At 45.7% G+C, this 7,036-nt stretch overlaps 1 long non-coding RNA gene across 1 annotated transcript in view; it reads left to right on the top strand.

Moving 5' to 3' along the window:
• Positions 1-5,050: 5,050 nt before the first annotated feature.
• The window catches only part of LOC121488392, a 40,378-nt gene continuing 38,392 nt past the window's right edge, over positions 5,051-7,036 (top strand). Inside the window, exon 1 of the long non-coding RNA XR_005987040.1 lies at positions 5,051-5,244. This is a non-coding gene — a long non-coding RNA (uncharacterized LOC121488392). The remainder of the gene's footprint in view (positions 5,245-7,036) is intronic.

Here is a 7,036-nt window from a genome sequence, read left to right as displayed (position 1 = left end):
AGTGAGCCAAGAAGCAAGAGCAAGTTGAGAGCTGGGGTCAGCACTGGTTACTCACCCCTGGTCATCCCGACATCCTGGGGGAAGGAGGACAAGGAGGAGGCTTAATTAAGTCCAGTTAAGTTAGATGGGGCCGGAGTGGGGGAAACAATAAAGGACTGGGGTTGTCTTGGCTCCCAGCCTGTCACCAATCTTAGGTAGCTTGAGAACAGAGGAAGAGAAGCTAATCTGGCAGGGGAGTTAGAAGGGCCTCTAGGAGAACTAGCGTAGAAAGCAGTGGCAGAGAAAGATAAAGGAGGTTGGGGAGCATTTACACAGGAAGAAATAAGACTTGGGAATCAGTATATTTCCCTAGAACTTGCTGGAGCTACAGTCATCTGAGGGAGTTTCTGAGCTTCTAGGAACACTGGTGCCCAGGCACCATGCTTACAGATTTAGTTACTGGTTGGTGGGACGCCCGAGCACTGGTTTTGGCTGCAAAGCTCCACAGGTGGTTCTAACATGTAGCCAAAGTTGAGATCAAACAGCATCACCAGAACTGGAGCTCATTGGAAACCCAGAATCTTTAGCCCCTGATCTACTGAGTTACAATCTGCATTTTAACGAGATCCCTAAGTGATTTGTATCTCCACCGAGTTTGATAAAGACTGGGCAAAAGGAAAGAGGTCTGAAGGCAATTGGGAACTGGCTCCAGGTGGGGCTGGGTGTGCCTCCCCCTCAGGTTTAGCCTGTCTTCCCTTTCTCATGAATGACTGACCCCTCTGTGCTCCCCCTTTGTCATCTTCTGCGGCCTATCAGGCTGGAACAGCTCAGGATGTGGAGGTTTGTTCAAGGAAAGCTGTGAAAGCTGCTCCGATGGATCCAGTGGCAGGGGGAGAGGCTCGAGGCCACAGAGGACCTGAGCGGCTAATGCCTCGGGAAGCTCCCAGGAGGCCGAGGCCCATGGCCATGGGGACATGCCGCTTGTCTTCCCCACAGAACCTTCCTGAAGCTCCCACTCCAAGGAGTGTGGCTGGCGGGGCGAGTGCTCCAGGCCACAGCTGTCCAGTCCAGATGCCGGCAGTTCCTTCAGGTTGTGTAAGCCCTGGTGATTGCCAGGGAAGAAAGAAAGTGAGGAAGGGGAAGACTAAGCAAGGCGATGGGATGCTGTTGTGCTGTCTGTGCCTTTACCGAGCACCGGCACGGGTGGCAACTTGGCTCAGGACCGGCAAGGAGAAACCAAGCCTCAGATAGTTTGCTGAAGAAAGAAAGGAGAAGTAGCTTATTTGCCTGGCTCCCTGAAGTTTCCATTTTTCCCTGGTCCAATTTTACCTTCCGGGGAGCTGACTCTTGCACTTTGGATTGCTTCATCCTGGCTTCCAGGCTTTTCAGGATGTTGGATCCCATACTTGGTGGGCCAGTATTTCACCCACGACCCAGAGAGACATGGCAACCAAGAAGAGGGAAAGTGGGGGGTAGTTTGGGGTATCTAAGAAGATGCATAAGTCTGTGTTTTAAAACTTTACCCTTTCCCCCCCACGTAGATCGACTCATACCTTCCCAATATCTGCAGCTCCCAAACCACAATATGGGGCTTCCCCTTTCTTCCTTGGGAACAAAAGTGTCCTCACTCTTTGCCTGTAAGGAGAAGTTCAGGTCCAACCTTCTTCAAGGCAGGTAATCATGATCTCCTGGAAGAGGAAGGCAAGAATAAAAACAAGGAACATTCTCCACTTCCTGGCTGGTCTCAAGGCAGCTCTTCATGCTGCCACCAGGTGGAGCCATTGCATCCTCCTATTTTTTCCAGGAGGCTGACTCTTCAGCAAATACTCATTTGTGATGTCTTTCGTAAGTTAATGGGAGCCGCTGAGACATTTTAGGCAGAAGAAGGGCATGCACAAAATCAAATAAAAAAAAAATCTAAGGAGGATGGATTGAAGGAGGCCATAGCAGAAATAAGGAAAATTGTTAGGGATTTACTGAAATACTCCAGGTAATAGGTTACTGTAGATTTGAATTTGGGCTGTAGTAGTGGGAATAGAGAAGAGGCCACAGGAGAATATAGCACATAAAATAGGCCTTGGTGATGGACTGATATAACTTGATATAATTGGGTGTATATCTACCATCTTAATATGTTTTCTATTTGGCCCATAAATTTAGTTCTATTTCTCCTCCTTTTTTATCTATTGGAATATCTAAACACTTTTATCCTTCCAATGTTTTCTTCTATTGACCTATTGGTTATACATTGTTCTACTACTCTTTTAGTGTTTATGTAAGGGATAAAAATATTCCAATTAGACTTAGTCTAATAGATATTGATTTTGTCAATTGGTTTTCCTTTTTATTAGCATCAATGTCTGGATCATCTGTGGGTTTAGTTCTATTATCTTTTTTTTCCCCACTTAATTATGGACTTGGCTTGTTACGTATCATCTTGTTGTATACAGAAAACATTAAAAAAAGATAGGTGGAATCTCCATATGATGTGATCTTCCACCAGAGAGGGTTCCCTCTCTCTTCTCTTAGGTGGATAGAATGAGGACGTAACAGGGTTTGAGGAAGGTTGAGGCTGGGTTGCAATCTGTCTTTGCTGTACTTTCACAGGAGGGGCCATTTTGTCCTTTCGTTGAGGACCATGCTAATCTCTGTCATCAGCCCTAGAGAACTGAGGACACCTGCTCTGTTCTTCAGAAGTTCTCATCCTTGCTCTAGAGCCTCCTGCTCTCTGCTGCTCCTATCAAGTATCTGGAGAGAGGGAGTGGCCATGGGCTTGAGACTGGCCTTCTCTGCTCATGGGTCTTATTTCCTGAAAGGGGCAAAACACTCTGCCTTCTAGAAGCTTTCTGGACAGCTCTTCAGCCTCTCATAGAGCCCCAGAACTTAGCAAATATCACCTAGGGAGGAAAGGTTATGTACTTGAGGCACATCAAGTTTTCCATTTGTTATTTTTGTCCTAGTCTCCTGTAGAATTGGCCTGGGCCAAGGGTCAAGCCTGTTGTCTCCACTCAGGATTGACAAATCCCTGTGGGGTATGTGTGTATGCTGGGAGATTGGTGACTGATACTGTCAGCACATCTCAGATCAGTTCTCCTTTCCCCAGAATCTTAGCTCATCTGGTTTTCTCCAAGTCCCTTTTCCTGTTTGTCCTTTGTTACTGAGCTGTTCTGACAGTGGCCACCTGACTGCTGCTTCTAGTTCCTGTTATTCTCTGAAAAGCATATGTGATATCTTGGCTTTTGGCCAACATTCAGAGACTGATTTAAAGCACATTTCACTGGAAATCCCCAAGTGAAATTTCAGTAAAAGGAGAGTATTTTTGAAAATCAGAGGGAGGGCAGCCCCAGTGGTGCAGCAGTTTGGCGCCGCCTGCAGTCTGGGGTGTGATCCTGGAGACCCAGGATCCAGTCCCACATCAGGCTCCCTGAGTGGATCCTGCTTCTCCCTAAGCCTGTGTCTCTGCCTCTCTCTCTGTGTGTCTATGAATAAATAAATAAAATCTTTAAAAAAAAATCAGAGGGAGAGATCAGTTTGTGACTTGTTTCTTGGGAGTTCATTTCTCTCTGGATCTACCTTCAGAGTCCCCACCTGCACTAATACTTATTGTGCACATCATACTAGGTGCCGGGCTCACTTCTAGGTGCTGGGCATGTAGAATTTAACAATTCAAAATCTCTCAGCCCATGGAGAACTTATATTTTCTAGCAGGGGAGGAGGAACAATAAACAAAGACATGTATCAGATAATGTCAGGAAAAGTAAGAAGGGGTATAAAAACATGTGAATAGGATGGAGAGTAAGAAGACAGAGGTGTAGTGATTTTAGATAGAGGAGTCAGGAAAAGTCTCTCTGGGAATGTGACAGTTGAGCAGAGATTGGAACTCTGGGAGACTGTGTATGTCTAGGGAGAAGAAAGTTCTAGGCAAACAGGCCAACCAACATAAGAGCATAAGAGTGAATTTGGCTCATCCTAGGAAAAGCAAGCAGGTCATCTTGATCAAACTGAATAAGGCAAAGAGTGAAAGGAGATAAAGCTGAAGAAATAAGCAAGAGCCAGGTATTCTAGACCTTATAGGACTTGATAAGGAGTTTGAGTTTATTCAAAATGTTACAGGGATCCCTGGGTGGTGCAGCGGTTTAGAGCCTGCCTTTGGCCCAGGGCACGATCCTGGAGACCCGGGATCGAATCCCACGTCGGGCTCCCGGTGTATGGAGCCTGCTTCTCCTTCTGCCTATGTCCCTGCCTCTCTCTCTCTCTCTCTCTCTCTCTCTCTCTGTGTGTGTGTGTGTGTGTGACTATCATTAAAAAAAAATTAAAAAAAATGTTACAAGAAGCCACTGAAGCAGGGGTGAGATAAGATCTAACTTATGCTTTAGAAAGAACATTCTTTCTATCTGAAGAGCTGACTACCGAGGAGTGAAAAAGGAATCAGGAGTATGGATGTAAAACCATTGTCATAATGTAGGTAGACGAGGATGGTTTCTTTGGTCTAGATGATAGCAGTGGAAGAGGGGAAGTGTGATGGATTTGAAATAAATTTTGAAGGTAGAGCGAATGGAAATTTCTGATGAATTAGATGTTGAGTATAAAAAAAGTAAAGGTCTCATATTTTGATTCTGAACAACTTGGTGAGTATTTGGGCCATTTATTGAAATGAGTAAGGCTGGAGGGGGCGCTGATCAGGGTGAGGGTTTCACCAAACACAGACAGCTGGAGACATGAGGTGGGAATTCAGGGTCGGATTGGTGGTAAAGATGTGGGTATGAGATTCTTCAGTATCTAGATGTCTGTAAAGCCTGGTTGCTACCGATCCAGGATAGTTGGAGACAACAATATGAAGAAAGACTCGGAGTCTCACTGAATTTTAATCTGGGGGACAGGGGTACCGAGACTCAGACTCAAACTGGACTTGGACCCCGAGGCTTTGTCTCCTCCAGTTTTTATTAAGAGAGCTAGCAGATTGGCTATAGGAATGATTAACTTTGGGAAGCAGAGAAAAACATGTTTACTTCAAAAGGTAAAAGAATAATAGGCTATTGACTCAAGAAGGGGGGAGTGGAGGAGCCATATCTGAACAATGTAGTCAAGAATCAGTGTGTGGACTCAGGACCTCCTGTGTCCCCAGTGTGCTGAGGACTATGAGATTCAGTTCTCAGACACACTCTGCAGCTGGTTCCTCACACCTGGTTCTGAGTGAGACCATCTAAGGGGAGGGAGGTTCATAGGAGGATTGAAGACTGAGCCCTGAGATGCTGGAAGAAGAAGGTGGGTATCTGAACAAGATCAAGTTCAAGGGAATGGTAGGGGTGACCTCTTAATCAGTGTGGGTTGAAACCACAATGAGAAGTAAGAAAGTGGAGATGTAAGTATAGACAACTCTATTTAGAAGGTTTGTGGTAAGGAAAAGTTGAGAAAAGCAGCAGCAGTTGGAGGGGATGAGGGGCCTAGAGAGGGATCTTTGCCTGCTTACAATGAGAGGTGTTGGAGCGTGGCTCCAGTTTCAGAGCTCAGGACTGGTTGGATAGAGCTTGCTCCTTGCTCCCGGCAGGGGGCACTCAGAGGAGACTTTTGCCTGAAAATATCCCTTGGCTAGAAGGGATGAAGCCCATTGGCTGGGGCGGCATAAACAACGCTGCTGTGTGTTTTGGGGGGAGCAGATTTCCATTTTGTCCTGAAGCTTCATAGTGAATTTTTAATTAAAAAAATATTTATTTATTCATGAGACAGAGAGAAAGAGAGAGAGAGGCAGAGGCACATGCAAGGAGCCCAACGTGGGACTCGATCCCAGGTCTCCAGGATCATGCCCTGGGCTGAAAGCAGGCACTAAATCGCTGAGCCACCCGGGCTGCCCCATAGTGAATTTTTAAATGACATTGTTTTAAAATAATCTCTACACCCAATGTGGGGCTCAAACCCCAAACCCCAAGATCAAGAGTCACATGTTCCACCAACTGAGCCAGCCAGGTGCCCTTCTTTGTGAACTTCTAATTGGGTAGTAGTCAGGGACCACACATGTGTTATCCCCCAGTTATTGGTGAAATTGGGTCTAAGCAGCTGATGTGTGGTTTTGAAGTCTACAGACTATGACAGGGCAAGGTGAGTACAGGGGCAAAGGGCACATTCATGTCTCAAGAGAGGAAAACAAAGAAGGACCTACTGGTGCTATTCTCTCCATCTCTTTCCCCTCTCTGCCTTGTTTTTGAAGATGTTGTAGAAGCAGGCCCTCTGTACCCTCATCATACGTGAAAAGTTGACATGGACTGATCTTCTGTGAGGTCATGAGAATCCCACCAGAGAGTATGATTAAAGCACTCGAATGAGAATAGAACATCCCAGTTATCTTGTGTCATTGTGGAAATTGTATTAAACTACAATCATGGGCAACCCGGGTGGCTCAGTGGTTTGGTACCATCTTTGGCCCAGGGCAAGATCCTGGAGACCTGGGATCGAGTCCCATGTCGGGCTCTCTGCATGGAGCCTGCTTCTCTCTCTGCCTGTGTCTCTGCCTCTCTCTCTCTCTGTCTCTCATGAATAAATAAATAAAATCTTAAACACCTACAATCATAGTGTGACCTTGATTGAGTGTGTTATCTTTGGACCTAAGTTTTGTCACCTACAAAATGAGAGTTTGGGCAGGATAAGACAGTATCTAAAGTCCCATTTGCTTAACAGTTTCTAGCTCTATGATGTCTAAATTTTGAAGTTGTAGTGTGAATAGAGCTGGGGTTCTCAACCTTGCCTGCACAGTAGAATTATCCAGAGGATGGATATTTATTTATTTATTTATTTATTTATTTATTTATTTATTTAAAAGATTTTCTTTCTTTATTCATGAGACACACACACACACACAGAGGCAGAGACACAGGCAGAGGGAGAAGCAGGCTCCATGCAGGGCCCAATGTGAGACTCGATCCTGAGACTCCAGAATCACACCCTGGGCTAAAGGCAGGCGCTTAACCGTTGAGCCACCCAGGCGACCCTCCAGAGGATCTTTAAAATTTCCTGAGGCCACAATGCAGGTGTCATATCCTCTGTTCATAAAGCACTCCCAGCT

Source organism: Vulpes lagopus, chromosome 3 (genome assembly GCF_018345385.1).
Source record: "Vulpes lagopus strain Blue_001 chromosome 3, ASM1834538v1, whole genome shotgun sequence".
Classification (NCBI taxonomy): domain Eukaryota; kingdom Metazoa; phylum Chordata; class Mammalia; order Carnivora; family Canidae; genus Vulpes; species Vulpes lagopus.
Note: the sequence above shows the minus strand (reverse complement) of the source record. Positions and strands in the feature narration are given on the sequence as shown.